At 41.0% G+C, this 21,118-nt stretch overlaps 1 long non-coding RNA gene across 1 annotated transcript; it reads left to right on the forward strand.

The window, feature by feature from the left end:
• The first annotated feature begins 19,921 nt into the window (after positions 1–19,921).
• Positions 19,922–20,587, forward strand: LOC128112129 (uncharacterized). The gene is made up of 2 exons (XR_008218854.1): positions 19,922–20,031; positions 20,302–20,587. It is a non-coding gene; the product is annotated as an uncharacterized LOC128112129 (long non-coding RNA).
• Positions 20,588–21,118: the final 531 nt, after the last annotated feature.

Raw genomic sequence — 21,118 nt, forward strand, 5'->3', positions numbered from 1 at the left:
TTAAGTGCTATGGCTGACTTTTCCTGCAGACTGAAAAAAAGAAAAAGAAAGAAAATTCAAATTCTACTATCAGAACTTGAGTATCACAGTTCATTAGTTTCTCTTTTATCTGCTGCAGCCATTTCTTTCTCTCTTTCTTTCTTCCTTTCTTTCTTTCTTTCTCTTTCTTTCTTTCTTTCTTTCTTTTTTGAAAAAAACAAAAACAAAAAACTAGAGGTTATTAGTCTCCTGGGAAATGAAATGCATGAAATCTTTACTAGTCAGTAACAACTTAGAGTAACCAGCTACTCACGTTAATAGACTGAAGATCTTCGTAGGATGTGAACAAGTCAATGCCCAAATTGGGAAGTCTTGGACAAACTAGATGAGCTGGTTACCTTAACTGCCATATGTGACTCTTTAAACTACCTGGTCCTTTCTATGAATACACACCATTCACAGGTCAGACACAAACATCCATTGATAATTGAGTGGAATTTTGTTCCATTTTTTTTATGCCTTTTAAATGTATGGAATTTGATTTTTACCAAAACTCAGCATTTAACTCTTCTTTTATCCTTTGCTCTCCTTCCGTGTTATCTTACACCGATATAATCTCCAACACCTTTCATGTGGTTTCAATTTCTAGAACTCTTCTGTTTATTTTAAAGATTCACTGAACCTCTCACTTCTCTACCACTTGTCAGGTCCTCTATTTGTTGTTATAGTTCAGCATAAATTCACAGAAACCCACTTGACAACAGCAGAAGAGAGACCTTCTGCGGCTTAGTGGATGGGCTTTGAAGACAGGGAGACAGCTCAGCAGCGCCTCTTCTCTTCTGATGGGGAAGGAAAACGCCGACATCTGATATCTCGTATGTACTAATGAATCAGCCCCTTGCCCTAGAACTAATGAATCAGCCCCTTCCCTGGAGGAGAGCTGGCTGAGGAGAACACAGACACCCAAAGACTTGAGTTTGATGAGAGTTGAGGATAGATGGCAGAGTTCTGCTCACAGTAACTATGTAATAGTTCTACATTAGGTTTCCAGTCATCAGCAAGAGGCAAGGACATCAAAAAGCAATACAATTTACTGCTGCCTCGGGGACCAGCCTCTTGGCAACTCAGGGTTCGGAGGGAAGCCACGGGGTGCTGGCGAAGCTAAGACCTTTTTCTGTGGGAAAGGATTAGGAAAAAGACGTTCACACATTTCTTGAATATTTTCCTTTTTTCATCAGCCTCTTCTGATGGACTCTCTGGGCTGGAACTGGCGGTGTTTCTCCACAGTCATACAAAAGCATGTGTGTCAATTGTTACATAAAGTATTTCCTCATTCCAAGGTCCCCAGTCTTAATCTACACATCTTATTGAAGGGGAGCATCACATGCTCTCATGACTGTAGTCCTTCATTTAGCATTAAGCACATGAAAATACAAGAGCCCAGGTGTGCCTGAGGTGACTTGTGACCAAGGTCATGGGATGGCTGCAAGATCCCCTCAGGAAAACAATCATTGTTCTCCACAAGGGTTCTTCAGGGTCAAAGGTGCTGGTAGCTATGTGGGGGTGGGGGGTGAGGGTGGGAGAGGGGGGCAACAAATTTGTTCTTGTTTCACGGTAAGATGATGTTATTTTTTTTCCTTGCAAGTATCCCTATCTTAATTTCCCCATGCCCCATTCCAAATTGCAAGTATCCCCATCTTAATTTTCCCATGTCCCATCTCCCAAGGTTGGGCTGTTTCATATCTAGCTAGTGCTGTGCTTATGATTTTCTTTAGCAAAGGGGTTCTGAAACACAAACTATGGGCAATCTTAAGTTGTGAAGAGAAATATTACAAAGTCACTGCTATAAAGAGAACTATTACAAAGTTACTTCTGTAATACCACATAACCTTTCTCATATATACAACATGCAAAAGACTCAGAGGAAATCCATTCTTTCTCTCTGTGAACTTTTGTGGTAAGTTACGTTTCCTTTATGTAAAATGTTCTCCAAATAACTCTCACCATTCATATTTTGAATGCCATGAAATGGGAATCATTTCCTTCAGCCACAAAAGTCACTTCCATCTTGGATTTATGTTCTAATTGTCTGCATGATGAGTTGCAAGTAAGGGCATTTACTTTTATTTGTCAGATTCTGAATTCTTCAGAATGACTAAGGATATGCTCAGGCTTTAGGCACAGTGACTCAACCTTTCCGTTTTCAGTAAATGTCATCGTTAATGAACTCTGTTCTGCCTTTCCCAAGGCTAGATAACGCTTTCACCTTATGTCCAGCTCAACAGGCAAGGCGAAGGCAAGCACAGATGCCTGCATGTCCTGTTCTGTCATGTTCAGGAGACCCTGCTTTGTTCCAGTCCTCCCAACCTTCAGCTCTTACAATCTTTCTGCCCCCTCTTCCTTGACAGTCCCTGATCCCATTTTGGTCCTAGTGATCAAACCCGGGGCTTTGTGTTGATGGATGTGGTTGTTTGAATGAGAAGTGTTCCCTGTAGGCTTGGGTATTTGGACACCTGGTCTCCAGTTGGTAGCGATGTTTGAAGATGTTATGGGGAGGTGCAGCCTTGATTCAGCACGTACTTCACCAGGGACGGGCATTGAGAGTTTAAAGCCTCAAGCTACTTTCTGTTCTTTTGGACTGATAGATTACAGAAAGATAAGAGAGCTACCTTTTTTCTCTACTCAGTCATGCAAACCTTGAACTAGATAGCTTGGCAGTTTTCTTGTCTTTCTTTTTTCTTTCTTCTTTTTTTTTTGGGGGGGGTTGGCGTTTCATGACAGGGTTTCTCTGTGTAGCCGTGGAACTCGTTCTGTAGACCATGCTGGCCTCAAACTCAGAGATTCTCCTTCCTCTGCTTCACAAGTGCTGGGATTAAAGGTGTACACCACCAGCAGGCTTTAAGATTTTTTTTTCTTTTGCAGCTTTCTGAGGTCAATATCATTACCTACACTTCAGTGATGAAGCTGACTGTTTGACCACTTTGCCTGTTATCACTCTGCTATTGCACAGAGAGAAAGTATGAAAAGCCAGGGCTGTATTTTCTCTACGTTTTCCCACTTTCTTTTTAATAAATTTATAGCTCTTATATGTTATAAATTCATGTCTTATGAATTTGGGGTTCATTAAATAACTTATTTTTAAGTCTTCACTTTCTCATCATCTTTTTTTTTTCTGTATCAAATATAACTCCCAAATGTTACATGTGGTTATTAATAAAGTGTTGAGTGAGGATATTAGTAATTTACAATGGCATAGAGTATAACAACCCTTCTTTGTTCGAAGTCGTGAAAATTAAACTAAAGCATTTTCCTTCTCCTTCCCCCGTGTTTGGAATGGGATGAGAGAAAGACACCATGAAGCTTCAGCCAATACACTACCTTGGCCTGGTCATTCAGACATAGGAATGCATGCTCTCTTGTTCAAGGATGCTACATCCCCCAGCTCCAGTGCAGAGGGGACAGGGAGGCTGGCAGATTCTCCATGTGTACTGTTCTCTGAGGGACTCTCATGTCTCATTTGCAGAGCTTCAGGACCTTTCAGGGTGTTTGACGGCAGGAGGAAAGCTGCTAGCACGATTTCCTATTTGGCTCTGGTATGGAGTCCTTAGGGAACCTGTTTATGTCCTCAACTTCCTTCCAGAACCACCTCCACCCACCACAGGCCGGAAGGTTATGGGTGTCAGGTAGGTGGGAGAGGAGAGGGCTGCACACAATAAAGTGGTAGTGTGTTGGGCAACTAGAAAAGCTTTGGAACTTATCCCAGAATGGACTGAGAAAGTTTTCGTGGGCCTGAAACTACTCAGGGATTTTGCAATCAAGTGCCCTGGTTTCTGGGTGGGGGAGGGGGAAGGTGGCAGCAGGGACACCATCAGTGACAGCAGTGTCTCAGCCAGGAGCGTTTGCTCCAAATGAGTTTCTGGTTTGTTTGAGAATTTATGATTCCAGGTTTCATAGTTCGAGGAATTACTCCTTTGGGTTCATGTTTTTCTTTTCTCTTCCACTTATCTTTGACACCTAAAGACAGTTTTATGTTGTCTTTAGAACAAAGGGGCTATAATTACCATTTGCTCGAGGACCCAGACTAAACCACCAGAAGAAATGTAACATTTATTTACGTACGTTCATACGTAGTTCACAGAATATCCTACTGGCGAAAGTTTGTTTTGTTATACACGTCAAATCAAGAGCTGCTTTTTTTTTTTTTTTTTAAACAGTTAGGCAATGTGAGGAATTGAACCTAACTAAACTTCCTGAGAAAACTGAAAAGTTTTTTGCACCCCATAAGCCTCTCCGCCGACACAGCAATCCAAATCAGGCCGAATTAGAAAAAGCCTCGGCTTGATGGGTAAAGCGTTCCCAGGTGATTCTCCAGCCCGCTCAGAGAGGAGACAGGGACTAGAGATGAAAAACCTGTTTTCTGCAGAGATGGGGCAGTTTATATACCCTGTGGGAGGGGTCTTGAGCATCACTCGGGGAAGAGCTGTGTTTGGCGGGACTTTCTGAGGGGCAGTGTCTGGGCAGAGAGGTGGGGCTTCAACCAGAACATTCCAGACTCTGGGTATATGGATGCCAGGGTGCTAGGAGCTAAGGCAGAGCTTCTACCAGCGTCCAAAAAGGTGATTAATTTTGTGAGCTCAATACTCAGTCAAGGGTAACTACCAGAAGGGCTGATGAAAAATTATGAAGATCAGGTTAAGTTTGATCAAGAATTATAAAAAACATCACTATTTTAAAAATTTCAAAATTTTACTATGAATCATATATTTAGGAGAAAATATTAATTATAATGGAGATTGTAAAATCTGATCATTTTAGGGCCTAAATGTTGTGATATTTGCATGCGTTTTATGGAATGTGAGGGCAACCACCCTGCAAGCAGTCAGGAGCTAAACCACTATGTTAAGGAGGCGGGGGTTGGGGCGACTTTGCTCAGCTGGAAGAATACTTGCCTAGCATACTTGAAGCTCTGTTCCGTGTCCTTAGCATTGCATAAACTCTGGATATGGTGGTGCGTGCCTGTAATTCCAGCATTCAGGAGTGGGGACAGGAGGATCAGGAGTTCAAGGCTAGTCTGCACAGCATAGCAAATTTGAGGCCAATCTAGGCTGCATACAACCAGTCTCAAGAACAACCACAAAGAAGGCTGGTGGAGGCTTGGCTTCCTGAAACCGGAAGTTGCTCTAGGAAACCTAGGTGTCCTCCACGAGTCTTGCTTGTGTTTTTAAAACTGTTTTAACAGCATTTTCTGTTACTTGAAGCTGAATGCATCCTGACTGATTTGAAAAACATAGTTACTTTTAAGTTTAATTAATTTTGTTAAGTTTCCTTACTTTTCAGAGCCCCAGATTAGAAATAAATCGGAAAACTTAAACTGTTGAAATTTAGCCTAACAAATAACTGATGTGATTAGACCCTAATTGATAGTTTCCAAAATGACTGGGTAGTCATTTCCTTTCACACTCTGACTCCATACCAGCTACTTACTTGACACTTCCTGTGAAAGTCTTGTAACTAGAAAATGCTCTCTGTGTCAGACACAGAGATTGCTGCCAGGAAAATCAGTAAAATGCATGCAACTGCCATCCGATTATCTCAGTTATTGATTGTGGCACAAAACTATTACACCACAATAATGGTAAGTCGCCTTTGCTAACTTGACAATTATGAATTTTTTTTTGCCCAGTATTATAACTTTTAATTGATCTGTCTCCTGTATCTATGAAAGCAATTAAGTCAATAACCATAACCAATCTGTGAATGGTTTTCCTAGCAAAGGCATTAGAAAACATGAATATCACTAATGATAAAGTTCTTTATGACCACTTATCACGTGAGTGCTTTCTTTCTCATTTTTGATCACTTATGCAGCCATAAGATCGTTGCAGCTTATTGCCCAAATCCTTGTTATGCTGATCAGAAAATGACGACACAAAGAAATGACGGGCTGTGGGTTAAGATACAGAGAAGTTGTGCATGGAGTCAAAGATGCCCAACGATGGGATGGGAGCTATACTACAGCCCATCTAACTACCAACCTAAACTCTTATAATCAGAATATTGAAGTCATTGGAAAACATCATAGCAGCCACTTTTCCTACTTAGGCTTTTGGATTTTTAGAAATTTTTTCTTTCTTTCTTTTTTTTTTTTCTTACTTATTTCTTTTAAGACACAGTCTCTCTGGTAGCCCTGGATGACCAGGAACTCGTTATGTAGTGTTGCTTCCATATAAGTGATTTCAAGGTGGACCACTTGGTATTTGATAACTGATTAGGGCTCATTCCTGTGGAAAACTGCTTCTCTCTCGGCACTCCTGGCTTGGGTTCAGGGAGTCGAACTCAGGTCCCCACGCTTACAAGCTGAGCACTTTACTGAATGAGCCCTCTCCCGCCCTGCTTTTCTACCGTCATCTTTCTCTTTTCTAGTTCTCTGACTTCGCCTTCATTTCCTTCCCACTTTTCTCTCCTTTCCACTTCCTTAACCACTTCCATTCTCTTCCCCTCATTATTTTCTTTACAGAATTATGTACTGATATAAAGATTTATATGATTACGGCATGCTACATTCTGTTTCCAAATGTGCATTCACTAGGTTATAGCTAATCTCCATGCATTACCTTACAAATCTTTAATTCTTTTGTGGTGAGAATACTTAAATATTTATTCTCTTGGTGATGTTTACTACAGATTGTTGTTAATGGTAGTAACCATATTAATAGATACCTTGACCTTGTTCCTCCAACATAACTCAAGTTTTTCATAATTTGATTACTACCTCCCTAGTCTCAGCCCTTCCTCAGCCCCAGTAACTAACATTCTACTGTTTCTTCAAACTTGAATTTTCAAAATTTCACTCATAATCTAGATCATGTGGTGCAAATTCTTCTGTGAACGGATTATGTGGCCTAACACAGTGTCCTCCACATGTATCCATGCCACCAAGTTGCTTATCCTCTTCCTGTGCAGGTAGTCTCTTGTTCATTTCTTTTAAATTTTAATTCTTTTATTTTATTTTATATGTGTCTGGGTGATTTACCTCCAAATATGTCTGTGTACCTTGTGTATGCCTGGAGCCAGCAGAGGACAGAAGAGTGTATCAGATCCCTAGAACTAGAGTTTCAGGTGGTTGTGCGTTGCATGTGAGTGCTGAGAATCAACTCAGGTCCTCTGAGAGAGCATTCAGTGATCTTAACCACTGAGCCAACTCTCCAGTTTTCTTTTTCTTTTGTTTGAAGAATAACCATCAGCCAAGGCCATCACTAACCGCTAAGGACCTCGAACCTCTCATATTCTTCTGCATAGTAGTTGTCGTAGATTACTCTGTCAAAATGATGCTTCATTTTAAAAAAGAGGCAGCATTGACAGGCATTGTTGCACATACCTTTAATCCTGGTGTGTGTGTGGGTGGGTGGGGTGGGTGGATCTCTGTGATTTTGAGGTCAGTTTAGTCCACATAGTGAGTTCCAGGACATTGTATCGAGACCCCAGGGAGAGAGGGAGAGAGAGAGTCACAGAATCTTTAGTATACCACTTCATGCCTTTGATGATTTGCATATGCTTAAGATCCATGACTCCAACTGTAGATGTCTGACATTGGTACTTCATGAAAAAGATTAGCTTAATTTTCTGTCTGGTAAATATAATATTTAATATCTATTGAAAACAGAGTGTACAGCCGGGAGGTGGTGGTACACGCCTTTAATCCCAGCACTCAGGAGGCAGAGGCAGGCGGATCTCTGTGAGTTCGAGGCCAGCCTGGGCTACAGAGGGAGTTCTAGGAAAGGCGCAAAGCTACACAAAGAAATCCTGTCTCAAAAAACTCGAAAAAAAAAAACTCAAAAAAAAAAAAACCCTCAAAAAAAATGAAAGAAAGAAAAAAGAAAAAGAAAACAGAGTATGCAACTGTCCCTGGGTATTTCATGTGTATTACCCATTTGAGCAACTCAAAGAATACCACACTTACATGAATTCTTGACCAAAATCCTTTAAAGTAGGTTTTTCAAAACTCTATGGTCATTAAATAAAGTAAATAAAATACAAATAGTCATCTGGCATCTGATGTGATAAATTAACATTCTGATATGTAGTCTCATAATACATATTTTATAGACATATATTTATAATTTAGGTCATGTTCAATCCATTTTGTTTCACTAAATACACATTTTTATTAGGTATTTCTGAGTGTGGGCTGTAGATTAGATTGGAGGAGGAAATTATAGTCACACCTATTCCCTTCACTTAGAAAAGTTACTACCCATTTGTCGCGTATCTTCAACTTGTCATGATAAAAATGACCAATGTGCCAGCAAGTGATGAAATAGATGAATGCTATTATTCCGAAATCTTTTTATTTTCACTTACTGTTATTTTTGAGGAAACGAGTGAATTAGCTGTGTATTTTCACAACACCATTAAGAACACGTTCATCAGTGTTTCTCCAAGAGTGAGTCTTGTGTTTAACAAGAGGCATCTGAGGTGCATGAAAAAGTGCCATGTGGCAGCATGTTGAGGGTCCCTGAAAGAGCTCTTTGTGATGACTCTTGCTGCCACACAAAATGCCTAACAGATGCAATGGTGAACTCCTATGACGTTCACATTAAGAACTAGTGTCTTTGGCATATCTTGGACAAAGACAAAAACTGCAGGAGACTAAACAATGTTTTGGAACAATAGGAAGATCCTGAAATGTGAGTGTTATTTCTAAGGAGCTAATTCATAGACTGAAGTTTAGACCAAAGATAGGTTTGTCGTAGGGAGAAGGAAAAACACTAATGATCACTGGCACCAAGTTTTCACAACTATCTGTCTTAAACACCTGGTGAACAGAAGCTAATTGCAAACTCTTACTTTGGGGTGGATATTACAGGTAAATTTTCTGTCATTTGTCATGGTTCCCCTGATTCATGACTTAGTCATGATGAGAATTTCCATAAGATGAGTAAGACAGTGAGTGGTTAACGTGAAGAATTCAATGGCAATGAAACATTAAAAAAATTCTACCAAACTTACCTGAAGAGTTCATGTAATGCTCAAGGGTTTTCATGCTCACAGGCAAGAACGTGACATCTTGGTGATTTACCAGTTTTACTGGGAAGGGGTTAGTGCCAACTGCTTTCAGCTACGTTTGCTTGTCAGCAGTACAGGAGTCAATTCTCCAGACTGATGTAAAACATTGTTGATTGATTTTTTTTTGAGACATATTCTCAGTCTGTATCCCAGGTTGGTGTGAAATCCTCACCAATCCTCTTGCCTCGGCCCCTGAAATGCTAGAATTCCACAATTCTATCACAAGCATGTAAGCCTACTTCTAAAGGACTGAGGGTTACTTTTTATTTGCTTGTGTCATGTAATAGAATTAGTTTATTTCTAATTCTAGAAGGATTAGTTGCCCTCACTACTAAACATAGCTGACAGCAAATCAACCACATTTTCTTCATCCATTTTTTCTGTTGATGGACACCCAGGCTGGTTTCATATTTTAGACATTGTGAACAAGTGGCAATAAACACAGATACACAAGCATCTCTGTCGTCTGCTGACCTAGATTCCTCCATGCTATTCTTATAGCAGGCAGAAGTTTTAAATTATCAATGCATATTTTCAAATTTTATTTTTGTGTCTTATAGAGGGAAATTTTGCCAGCCAAAGTTTACATGGGTCCTGTATTTTGTATGTTTTTCTCTTATATGTTTAAATATATAATTTATTTGAGATAATTTTTGATGACAGATTGAGATCAGCACTTACAATTTTTATATAATTTTTATTAACTTTGGCATAATTGTTTCTGAGTTTAATGTGTGGTCAAAGAATATGCTCAGTGTAATTTTGATGTGTCAGAATTTGCTGAAACTTCACCTGCAGTCTATCATGTTGTCAATTTTGGTAAATGTTTACATGTCCATAAAAGAGTGTATATCCAGCTGTTTTTGTTATTATGTTTTATGTCAGTAAAATAAACATTAGTAATTATTTAAATCTTCTAAATATGGATTGGGTTTTTTCAGCTTTCTCCATCAATTGTTGAGAAATTTGTGTTTTTTCCAACATAGGAATGTAAATTAGTCCAGGTGCTATGGTTATCAGTATGGAGAGTCGTCATAAAATTAAAAAAACAAAAAAACTACCCTATTTCCAGCCAATAAAAGGTTAAATGGAGTGAGAAGTAGGAGGGCAGGGCAGAGGTAAGAATAAGGGAAGGGTTAACAAACACTGAAATCTTTTCAAAAAAGTCATATAGAAATCTGCTACTGTGGAAGCCTCCTAAGATGTATACATGCACATGTATTAAAAGAGTTCAAATGGGATGGTGGCGCACGCCTTTAATCCCAGCACTCGGGAGGCAGAGGCAGGCGGATCTCTGTGAGTTCGAGGCCAGCCTGGTCTCCAAAGTGAGTTCCAGGAAAGGCGCAAAGCTACACAGAGAAACCCTGTCTCAAAAAAAAAAAAAAAAAAAAGAGTTCAAATGGAGTTATGCTATAATCAATGACAGTGCCCCAGTTAGATACCATGGCTAACAAATCAAAAGCTCAGTGTGAGGAATGGGTTAACTCTTTTGGAGCTGTTGGCCAGTGAGTTTTCATAGACCCTCAAAGATTACAGGCTATTGCCAATGCTCCTGGTTACTTGTTAGTAAGACCTTATTGCTCGAACCTTTTAAACGGGCACCACATCAAAGAACACCAATGATAGATGTGCAAAAAAAAAGTTTTAAACAACATTAGTTATCATAATCAGAGAAATGTAAGTCAAGTCCCAATGAGATAGAAATCTACTTAGAATCGGATGAATAAATGTTTAAAGGAAAAAGCTGTTGATATCAAACATGGAGATGTAGGACAAGAACTCTCAGAGAGATTTGATAGAAAAATTGGCCAGCTTTGGAAAACTGTTTCGCAAAATATACTAAAGCTGTTCATACACACAGCAGTTAGCCACTTGTAAATATTCTCGCAAGAACCCTGTTTACACGTGTGTACGCATTGTCACAGGACTGTACTACTGTCAGTCTGGAAGCACAAATGTTCACCAGTATCGGAAGGGATAAATACCATATGTCACATTCCAACAATGGAGAATCCTCAGGGTGAATGTGAACAAACTGCATCACACAAGTTGGAATCAATTTCATAACGTCATAGTAAGTGAAAGAAACAGGTACAAAACAATGCACAGTAGAGGATTCCATACGCATTCCATTTAAATATCAGGCAATGGGAGTCAGGAAAGGTTACGTTGGGTGAGGCTGAGGAGAGGGCATAGGAAGAACACATTCCTATCATTATGTTCCATTTCTTGGTTACATGGTTGCTGTAAAGGTATGCACTCTTGCTGAGATAATCCGTTAATCTTGCTCATGGTGTTCACTTCAGTATATTACAGAGTAATAATGCTGATTTAAAAGTAAGCAAGTTAAAGGAAGCCAACTTTGGCTTTAACAGAAGATAAAATGAGGATTTCCTAATGGTCATGTGTATTTAACAGTGTTTTAATTGGCTGGTCATGGTGGTGCACACAGAGGATCCACAGTTTCATTTGGGTTCTGTAGAAAGACATGGTGTTCCTAAAAACGTGTCATTTCATCATCACAAGAGGGGAAAATCAAATTGCTTTATTTATTAGCCATGTGAAAATATCAAGCTTGTGAGAGAATAAACAATGTGTTCAAGTTGTCAGAGTGTGTTTTCCTGTCTCTGAAGCTTTTGTTTCCGTACTGGATTCACATTGTATGTTGTAGTTTGCTCAGAGTTCATAAATTACCCAGTTCAACAGAGTCTAATTTGATCTAGAATTTGGTTGAATCTAATCCTGCCAACTCCCAAGGAAGACTACCCACCTTACACAAATATATCTTTCCTTTGCACGCAGTCCCAGGGAAGAGCGGTATCTCAAGGTAATACAGAAGCTGATGACTTCGCTGGGTCTAAAGCCCAGGGTCCCCAGTTGCCAAGCTGAGGCAGCTCAAGCGGGACAGTATCCAAGGCAATTTGCTACGCACACTCAAAGAGAAAGAAATCTAACACTGTTTTAGTTTTCCTAATCAAATCTTTTTATTTGGTTTCCACACACTCACCAAAATTGAAAGACAACCCATTTTTTTTTTTATTTTACCACATGAAAAATCAAATTTTTATCTCAGAGTTGAAGTTATTCACAATTTGCAGATGGACCTGTGATCTGGCCTCTGTCATTGTTGCTGTCAAAATGTTCATGGCCCAGGAACTCTGTTTCCTCCCCAGCTTCACAGTCAGAGGCCTCGCAGCTGTGTGACCATGCTTAGTTAGCTGCTGTGAGAAGTAGGCAGCCCAACCACTTGTAGACTCTTTCAGCACTCCTTCCCCTCAGGTGAGCTTACATGTAAGAAGAAAACTCCCTCTCTCTGTCTCTCTCTCCCTCTCCCCCCACCTCTTTCTCTCTGCAAAGAGAGATATATTTATCTTTTATCCTTGCTAAATTGATTCTTGAGATTTATTATTTATCTTTTTTTGGTGACAGGGTTCCTCTGTGTAGCCCTGACTGTTTTGGAACTCGCTCTGTAAACCAGGCTGGCCACAAACTCAGAGATCTGCCTGCCTCTGCCTCCCTAGTGCTGGTATCAAAGGCATGAGCTACCACTGCTCAGTTCTTGAGCGTTTAAACTTTTTATTTCATTTTTAATTAAAATATAATCACATTATTTCTCCCCTCCCTTACCTCCCTCCAACCCTTCCCATGCCTCTCCCTCTTAAATCATAGCTCTTTTTCTTTAATGTTATTGCTACAAATAATATTAAAGTCAGGCGTGGTGGTACATGCCTGTGATCCCAGCATTCTGGAGGTGAAGGCAAGAAGATCAGGAGTTCACAGCCAGCTTGAGCTACACATCAAGTCAGAGGCCCGCCTGAATTATAGGAGATTCTATCTAACCACTCCTTCCCTGGAAAAAAAAAGAAAAAGAAAAAAGAAACCACATACACCAAGAGATAAATGATAACAAGTGTAGGCAGTGACTGGAACAAAGGGGATGTTGCCACACTGTTAGGAAGAAAACAAGTCAGGACAGCCACTCTGAAAACCAGCACTGAGATTTCTCAAAAAGTCAAAACTACATCTGCCGTGTAATGCAAGAATCCCATGACTGGCTTTATATGCATACAAAATGAAATCAGTGTTCCAAGGAGAGCCTTGAGCTCTCATGTTTGTTGAAGCATTCCTCACAGCAGCTGTGTCCACCAGAAGCTAGGCTAAGAAGTTATGACAAGCAAACACACACACACCCACACCCACACACACACACACACACACACACACACACACACACACACACACACCCACACCCACCCACACCCACACAAACACACACACACACACACACACACACACACACACACACACATACACACACACACACCCACACACACCCACACATACACACACACACACATACATACACACACACACACACACACACACACACACACAAACACACCCACCCACACCCACACCCACCCACACCCACACACACACCCACACACACACCCACACACACACACACACACACCCACACACACACACCCACACAAACACACACACACACACACACACACACACACACACACACCTACACACACACACACACTGATTGGTCTTTCGAAAGAAGGAGATATTGGTCACAACAGGAGGGAACTGGAGGAGTTATGCTGAGACAGATACTCCAGACACAGGAAATGGGATTGATTAAGCTTTTGAGGATGCCACACTACACTTATAAAACTATTATGAGTGGTGCAAAATACCGTGCTTCTCACTCTACTAGACAGGCCTAGAATTCATCTGCTGGCTTTTGCTTTGACTCGTGATAAACTCTGTCAAACCCTTTTTACAATATGTTAAAGTATAGCAGTCAAACAGATTTTAAATAGCTACTCATTTCTTTCCTTTTTTTTTTTTTTGTTTTTGTTTTTTTGTTTTTCGAGACAGGGCTTCTCCGTAGCTTTGGAGACTGTCCTAGACTAGCTCTGTAGACCAGGCTGGCCTTGAACTCACAGAGATCCGCCTGCCTCTGCCTCCCGAGTGCTGGGATTACAGGTGTGCACCACCACCGCCTGGCTCATTTCTTTTTTAATCTCTAAAAATATTTTGTTCCCTCAGAAAATTCTTCTTGTTTATGGACTCATGTTATATGCATCACATTCAAAAAGTGGCTAGAAACTTATAAGCAACCCGCTTGCACTTTCTAGGTGAGGACCCAGATCCTACAAAGCCATATGATTTGGTAAAAGCCCTTGGCAGAGCTGAGTTTCCCTCAGGACTAGTTATTGTTCCCCAGTGTCCTAGTTAGGGTTTCAATCGCTATGAAGAGACACCATGACCACAGCAACTTTTATAAAAGTGAAACATTTAATTGAGAGGTTTAGTCCATTATCATCGTGGCAGGACATGGTGGTGTGCAGGCAGACATGGTGCTGGAGAAGAGGCTGATAGTCTTACATCTTGACCCACGGGCAACAGGAAGTGGTCTGTGACACTGGGCATATCTTGAGCATAAGAGACCTCAAAACCTGCCCCTACAGTGACACATTTCTTCCAACAAGACCACACCTCCTAATAGTGCCACTCCCTATGAAATTATGGGACTAATTACATTCAAACTACCACTTTCCACTCCTGGGCCCCAATAAGCTTGTAACAATATCATAATATAAAACGCATTTAGTCCAATTAGTCCCCATAGTCTATCACAGTCTCAACAATGCTTAAAAGTCCCAAGTTCAAAGTCTCTTCTGAGATTCATGTAATCTTTTGACTTTAATCTCCTATAAAATAAAAATAAAAAAAACCCAGATCACTACTTCCACCATATAATGGCACAGGACATACATTATCATTCTGAAATGTAGGGAAAGGAGCATAGTTAGGAAATACTGGATCAAAGCAAGACTGAAAACTAGCTTGGCAAACTTCAAACTCTACCTCTCCATGTCTGGTGTCAAAGTGCTCTTCGGATCTCCAGCTCCTTTCAGCTTTGTGGACTGCAACACACTTCTTTCCCTTGGGCTGGTTCCACTCCCTGTTAGCAGCTCTCCTCGGCAAGTATCTCACGACTCTGGCATCTCTAACATCTTGGGTTCTCCAAGGCAATCCAGGCTTCAACTTCACAGCTTCACACAATGGTCTCTCTACTAGACTTCCATTCAGGGCCATCCCTCACACAGGCCTGGCCTCAGCAGGTTTCCTTAGTTGAGCCTTGACTTTAAGGCCAGAACCACATGGCCAGAGCTACTAAGTTCTGCTGCTTGTTGGGGCTAGAACCTGGCCACCTTGGTCAATTACATCTTCACCAGCTTTTTGTTTTCCATGGTTTTCTTCACTGCCTATGCTTCGCTGTTCTGGAACTTGGTTTGTAGACCAGGCTGGCCTCAAACTCAGAGATCCACCAGCCTCTGCCCTCTGAGTGCTGGGATTAAAGGTCTGCGCCACCACACCGGGTTCTAATCTTTTCTTTAATTCCTTTTCACAAGTTGGAAATTTAGCTGAGTGGGATCTGGCCCTGTGGTCACGACTCCCTTTATTCCATTTCTTAATCTGTTTATCTCCGTGAACACAGGATTTAGCTCCATTCCACTTTCTGGTGTCCCTTTTCTCTGCAAATATTTTTCCTTGCTCATCTTGCTCCTTTTCATTATATATCTTCATTAGAGTTAACACTAGTAACAACACAACAGAGTGTGTAGTAGGCTGTTTTGTGATTTCCTCTGCCAAATGAATTAATCCAAAACTCTCACTTTAGCCTCAGGCAGACTTTTCAGACAAGGGCAAAAAGAAGCCACATTCTTCGCCAAAATATCACAAGACCAGACTCTAGGCCACAGACTGACACTCTTCTCCTCTGAAACCTGTTGTTCCAGGCACTCACAGCTCAAATCAAACTCAGCACCACTGTCTTCCATTCTCCTACTAGGATGGCCCACTAAGCGGCTCTTAAAGCATTCAACTTCTTTTATAATCCACAGTCCCAGAGTCCACATTCCTTCAAGCAAAAGCATCGTCAGGCCTATCATAGCAACATCCTAGCCACGGGTACCCACTTCTGTCTTAGTTAGGGTTTCTATTGCTGTGAGGAGATAGCATGACCGTGGCAGGCAACTCTTATAAAAGAAAAGCATTTAACTGGGGTGGCTTACAGTTCAGAGGTTTAGTTCATTATCATTATGGCAGGTCATGGCAGTGTGCAGGCAGACATGGTGCTGGAGAAGGGGCTGAGAGTCTTACATCCTGACTCAAAGGCAACAGGAAGTGAACTGAACTAGGTGTAGCTTGAGCATAGGATATTTCAAAGCCTGCAGCCACAATGACATACTTCTGCAACAAGGCCACGTCTACTTCAGCAAGGCCGCACCTCCTAATGGTGCCACTCCCTGTGAGCTTCTGGGGGGCAATTACATTCAAACTACTACACCCGGAATCATTTTCTACTTGTTTATGAAGTGTTGCAAATGATGAAAATGAGAGTGCTGTTAACAAGTTCAAGTTCTAAGAGAAGCATTGGAATATCTTAAGAAAATGCTCCTGGTTGGGCAGTGGTGGCACATGCCTTTAATCCCAGCACTCGGGAGGCAGAGCTAGGTGGATCTCTGTGAGTTCAAGGCCAGCCTGGTCTACAGAGCGAGTTCCAGGACAGGTACCAAAACTACACAGAGAAACCCTGTCTTGGAAAAAAAAAACAAAGAAAGAAAGAAAGAAAGAAAATGCTTCTGCATCCAGGACATCCAGGAGTTGCTTAGATGAAGATTTTGAGACGCATTGGTTTGTGGGTATAATGATACATTTTTATAATACTATGCTAACTTGTCAAAATAACAATACTAAGTTCTACCCTGGGACCTACTCCCTGTCTAGTCATAGCTCCTTGGCCCAATAACGGTGGCAGGTATGGGTTTCATCTTGTGGAGTAGGACTTATATCCAATAACATAGTGGTTGGTTACTCCCCTGATGTTTCTGTCACTATTATTCCGTAGGCATGTCTTGCCAGGGCAGTCATTATTATAGCTCAAAGTGTTCACAGCTTGATACGATGATGAGTTTTCTCTCCCAGTACTGTGCATAACACCTTCTAGCATGTGGAAGTTAGCCAGTAAGGATGAGACCTCCAAGTCAGTACCAACTTGATTTTTCCATGTTCTATGACTCAAGTACATGGTATACAAATGGTTGTGAAAGCATACATAAAACCTGTGCAAGTCCAAGCCAGAACAAATCCTAGCACGGAGATGGGAGTTGAACATGAAATCCCATGTGCAGCCACGGGACTACTGGCAATTTTTAGCTGCTAGGAAAGGGAAAGACAGTTGTTTTTGTTTTTGTTTTTGTTTTTTTATTTTGTTTTGTTTTAAGAATGTAGCCTGAGGTAAGGTGACCACACTCCAGTAAAAGACACACACAGAAGAATATTTGGGTAGCATAAGTTGGTCTTGATGGATTAAAAAAAGGGCGGGGGGAATCCAATGTTGGATGGGTAAGGAAGTGGGTATATCCTGAAGGAGTTGGTGGAGGGGGTGAATGTGATAAAAATACATTGCACAAACCTCTCAAGGCACACACACAGACACACAGACACACACACACACACACACACACACACACACACACACACACACACGTATGCATGCATGCAAAAGAAAATATGCTACTGTCTCGTGAAGGACCAATGATAAGTTTCATTTTTTAAAGGACCCATACTAGGTTTCAAATTTCAATTCATTCTTTCTGCATTTCCCAGGAAGATCTGCGCACCACCAGTAATTGTCAGAGGTGGAGAGACAGCGAAGCTAGTGACCAGGTGTGGAGGGACACGCCTTTCCTTTGCTCCAGGAACAAGGGGCACTACTTTTCAGCATCATGAAATCTTGTACTCTCTGCTGAATTTACAATTCAGTCAAGTACCACAGAGATGTGCTGTATTTGACTTCTTATCTTGAAAGCACTTTGTAAATTTTAAAAGAACTTAGAGAACTAGACGTTGAAAAACTCACAAATATCAAACGCGACTGCAGCCAGTCAAGTACCTGGCAGGGTCTGGCATCAAATTGCTCCATTCTTACCCAAGAGATGAGACCGATTACTGGAAATATCTCAAGACTTTAGAACAAAATCCACACCTTGCTGATAAATGTCTGATTAATTTCAACAAAATGTTGCCTCTAAAGCCAAGAAAAGGTACAGGAAATACTTCTGGAGATATGATTTCAAAGTTATTGCTAAAAAGATAAAATTTATCTGAAACCATGTCAGAATATGCTGCATGTGTTTGAGTGCAATTGCCCTTGTTTTGGTATCATTTTTCAAATGTACTCATTATTTTCTCACTTATATTTAGAAAAAGAAAAAAATCCAGATATGGACTAATCTGTATTACAAATTAGAGTTAATGAATTATGCTTTCTTATACGAGGAGAAATTATGTAAAAGTATGTGTGTCGAATTTGAAACAAAATCTCATTTTAGCACAAGTTGACCTAGAACTCACTATTCAGCCCAGGCTAGCCTCAAACTGTGGCACTCCTTCCTCAATGTTGAAATTGTAGGCATACACCACTACACTCAGCTCTTCAAAAAGCTTATGCTTCCCCCTATCTAGCACTGAAGCCATTATAATTTATTTCGGTTTTTGATTTCTTCCCATGAGGACAATAAGTCTTTCCAGAGGGCAAGTACATTGATTGCATCAAATATATTGATTTCATCTTTTTTACCTCGGTGATGTCTTTGTTACTTATGGCATCTAATCCTTCCTACAAGCCACGAAGCTCTGGCATTGGAATCCAGTGCCTGCAGTGTGGAGGTGCCAGCTCACTGGTGCGTTGAGGACAGAAACACAGTCAAGAAATGGTATCATTAGGTCCCAGAGGTCAATGAATGCCACTTCCAAGTAAATTGCAAATAAAGTGCTCCATAGCTTACTCCACTAGAAAGGAAATAAAACTGATTTGCTGGATTCTCACTCATTTACTTGGTTACAGATCATCAAGGAATTTTTAAAAAATTTTTGTTTCTTTGATTGTTTTGATTTTCAACACAGGGTTTCTCCATGTATCCCTGACTGTCCCTGAACTCTCTCTATAGACTAGGCTGGTCTCAAACTCAGAGATTCACCTTCTTCTGCTTCCTGAGTATTGGGATTAAAGGAACATCAAAGTGTTTTAAATCAAAACAAAAGGTAGGATTAGAAATATCAGTCTAGCTGGGGCAGTGGTGTTGCACACCTTTAATCCCAGGACTCGGGAGTCAGAGGCAGATAGATCTCAGTGAGTTTGAGGCCAGCCTAGTCTATAGAATGAGTTCCAGGACAGCCAGAGCTGCTATACAGAGAAAACCTGTCTCAAAAAAACCAAAAAAATCAAAAAAAAAAAAAAAAAAAGAAAAAAGAAAGAAAGAAAGAAAGAAAGAAAGAAAGAAAGAAAGAAAGAAAGAAAGAAAGAAAAGAGAAAAACTAGTCCAACACAGTACCTCAGTCACCATTTCTTCACTGTGTTTCTGTCCTCAACGCACCAGTGTCCTGGCACCTCCCCACTGCAGGCACTGGATTCAAATGTCAGAGCTTCGTGGCTTGTAGGAAGGATTAGCTGCCCAAAGTAACAAAGACATCACTGAGGTAAAAAGAGGAAATCAAGTTAGATGTCTTACTGGGTCTGAGTAGAGGCCAGAAAGCAGTGGAAATGTAGAAGGCCTGGTGGGGGACAAGATCACAAAATCCCTTCTCTTGAAGCGGAGGGGACATTCCTGAACTACTGCTGAGGGAAACAACCAGTTACTGCCTCCAGCTGCGGCTCCTGGCTCAGTTCCTTGTGTTTCACACTCCTCTTTCCTTAGAAAATTTGGCTGCTCTCATTTTCCAAAAATATGCTGTTACCACGAACCTTAAATCTTTCTGTTTTCTGAACCTTGTCCCTTTCCAGGAGGTGGCAATCTATTCCAAGGAAGAGGCCACAGAGGCTCCACACCAGGCAGCCACAGCTGGGTCTTGGGCCGAGACTTGACCATTGATGCTCAGAACATGAACCAGCAGCAGAAGGTGGGACTGACAGACTTCCTCCACACAGGGGAAAAAAAACTATTGCCAGTCGAGAGACAAACCCAATCCATAACAGTTAGTAGGTATTAATATTTCATGCTGAGAATGGTGCTACCCACAGGGAAATAGTTTGACAGGAGGGTGAGTAATAAATAGACTTGGGGAGACAAGTGGGACAGTAGGGTCTAAGTTCATTACAAAGGAAGTCTTGTGGATATTAATTATATCGGGTTGTATCTTGACCCTCCCCCCAAATTCAAACTTCTGCAGTATGCCTGGAGTTGAACTGAATTTAATGAGAATATCCTTGTACAAGATAGAAGAGGAGAATTGAGGAGGAAAGACAATGGTACAGACTGGACTGGAGAGAAGCATCCACCAGCCAAGGGATAGTGAGCATCACAACAGCTACCAGACTCTGAAAGTAAGCTCTCAATCAAAACTCCCTGCCCACTCGTCTCCCAAAGGAACCAGCCCCGCTAAGATTCCACCAACCTTGAACTCAGAAATCTGGACTCTAAGATTTGTTGGAAAATAAATTTTCTGCTGTTTTAAATTGATCGGTTTGTAGTCATTTGCTGCATCAGTTTTAGAGGGGAAATTGCAATTTCTGTCTTGAGTCTATCCAAAGTCTGGGGAAATTGCAATTTCTGTCTTGAGTCTATCCAAAGTCTGCTTTTGTTGGCCTACAGAAAATTGTAACTGAGTTTTGTTCTGGAACGATAGGATGGAGTGTATCTAATTTGTTATGTGTACTCTTATGTTTCTAATGCAAATAGATCTGTATTGCAAAGGGTCTCAGCACACTGAACCCATCTATCAGTCTTATGATACAATAGACATTTTCCAGACATCCACACTCAATCTTTTTTATAAACTATTTCCTGTGAATCCCTGCAGTTGTATTTTGTGGGAGACCAGCTACCACATTTTCCCCAGGGTACTCTTGAGGAGGGAGAAGTGAGGAATATTTAGATAGGATAGAGGAGAGAGAAACCCATAGAAATACAGGATAGCTCGGAAGGGCCTGAATCCTTATCCACCGGCCCCTACTGTCTCTTCTAAAGGGCTTTTTATAGGAATGCAG

Source organism: Peromyscus californicus, unplaced genomic scaffold (assembly GCF_007827085.1).
Source record: "Peromyscus californicus insignis strain IS unplaced genomic scaffold, ASM782708v3 Scaffold_16__1_contigs__length_79575227, whole genome shotgun sequence".
NCBI lineage: Eukaryota > Metazoa > Chordata > Mammalia > Rodentia > Cricetidae > Peromyscus > Peromyscus californicus.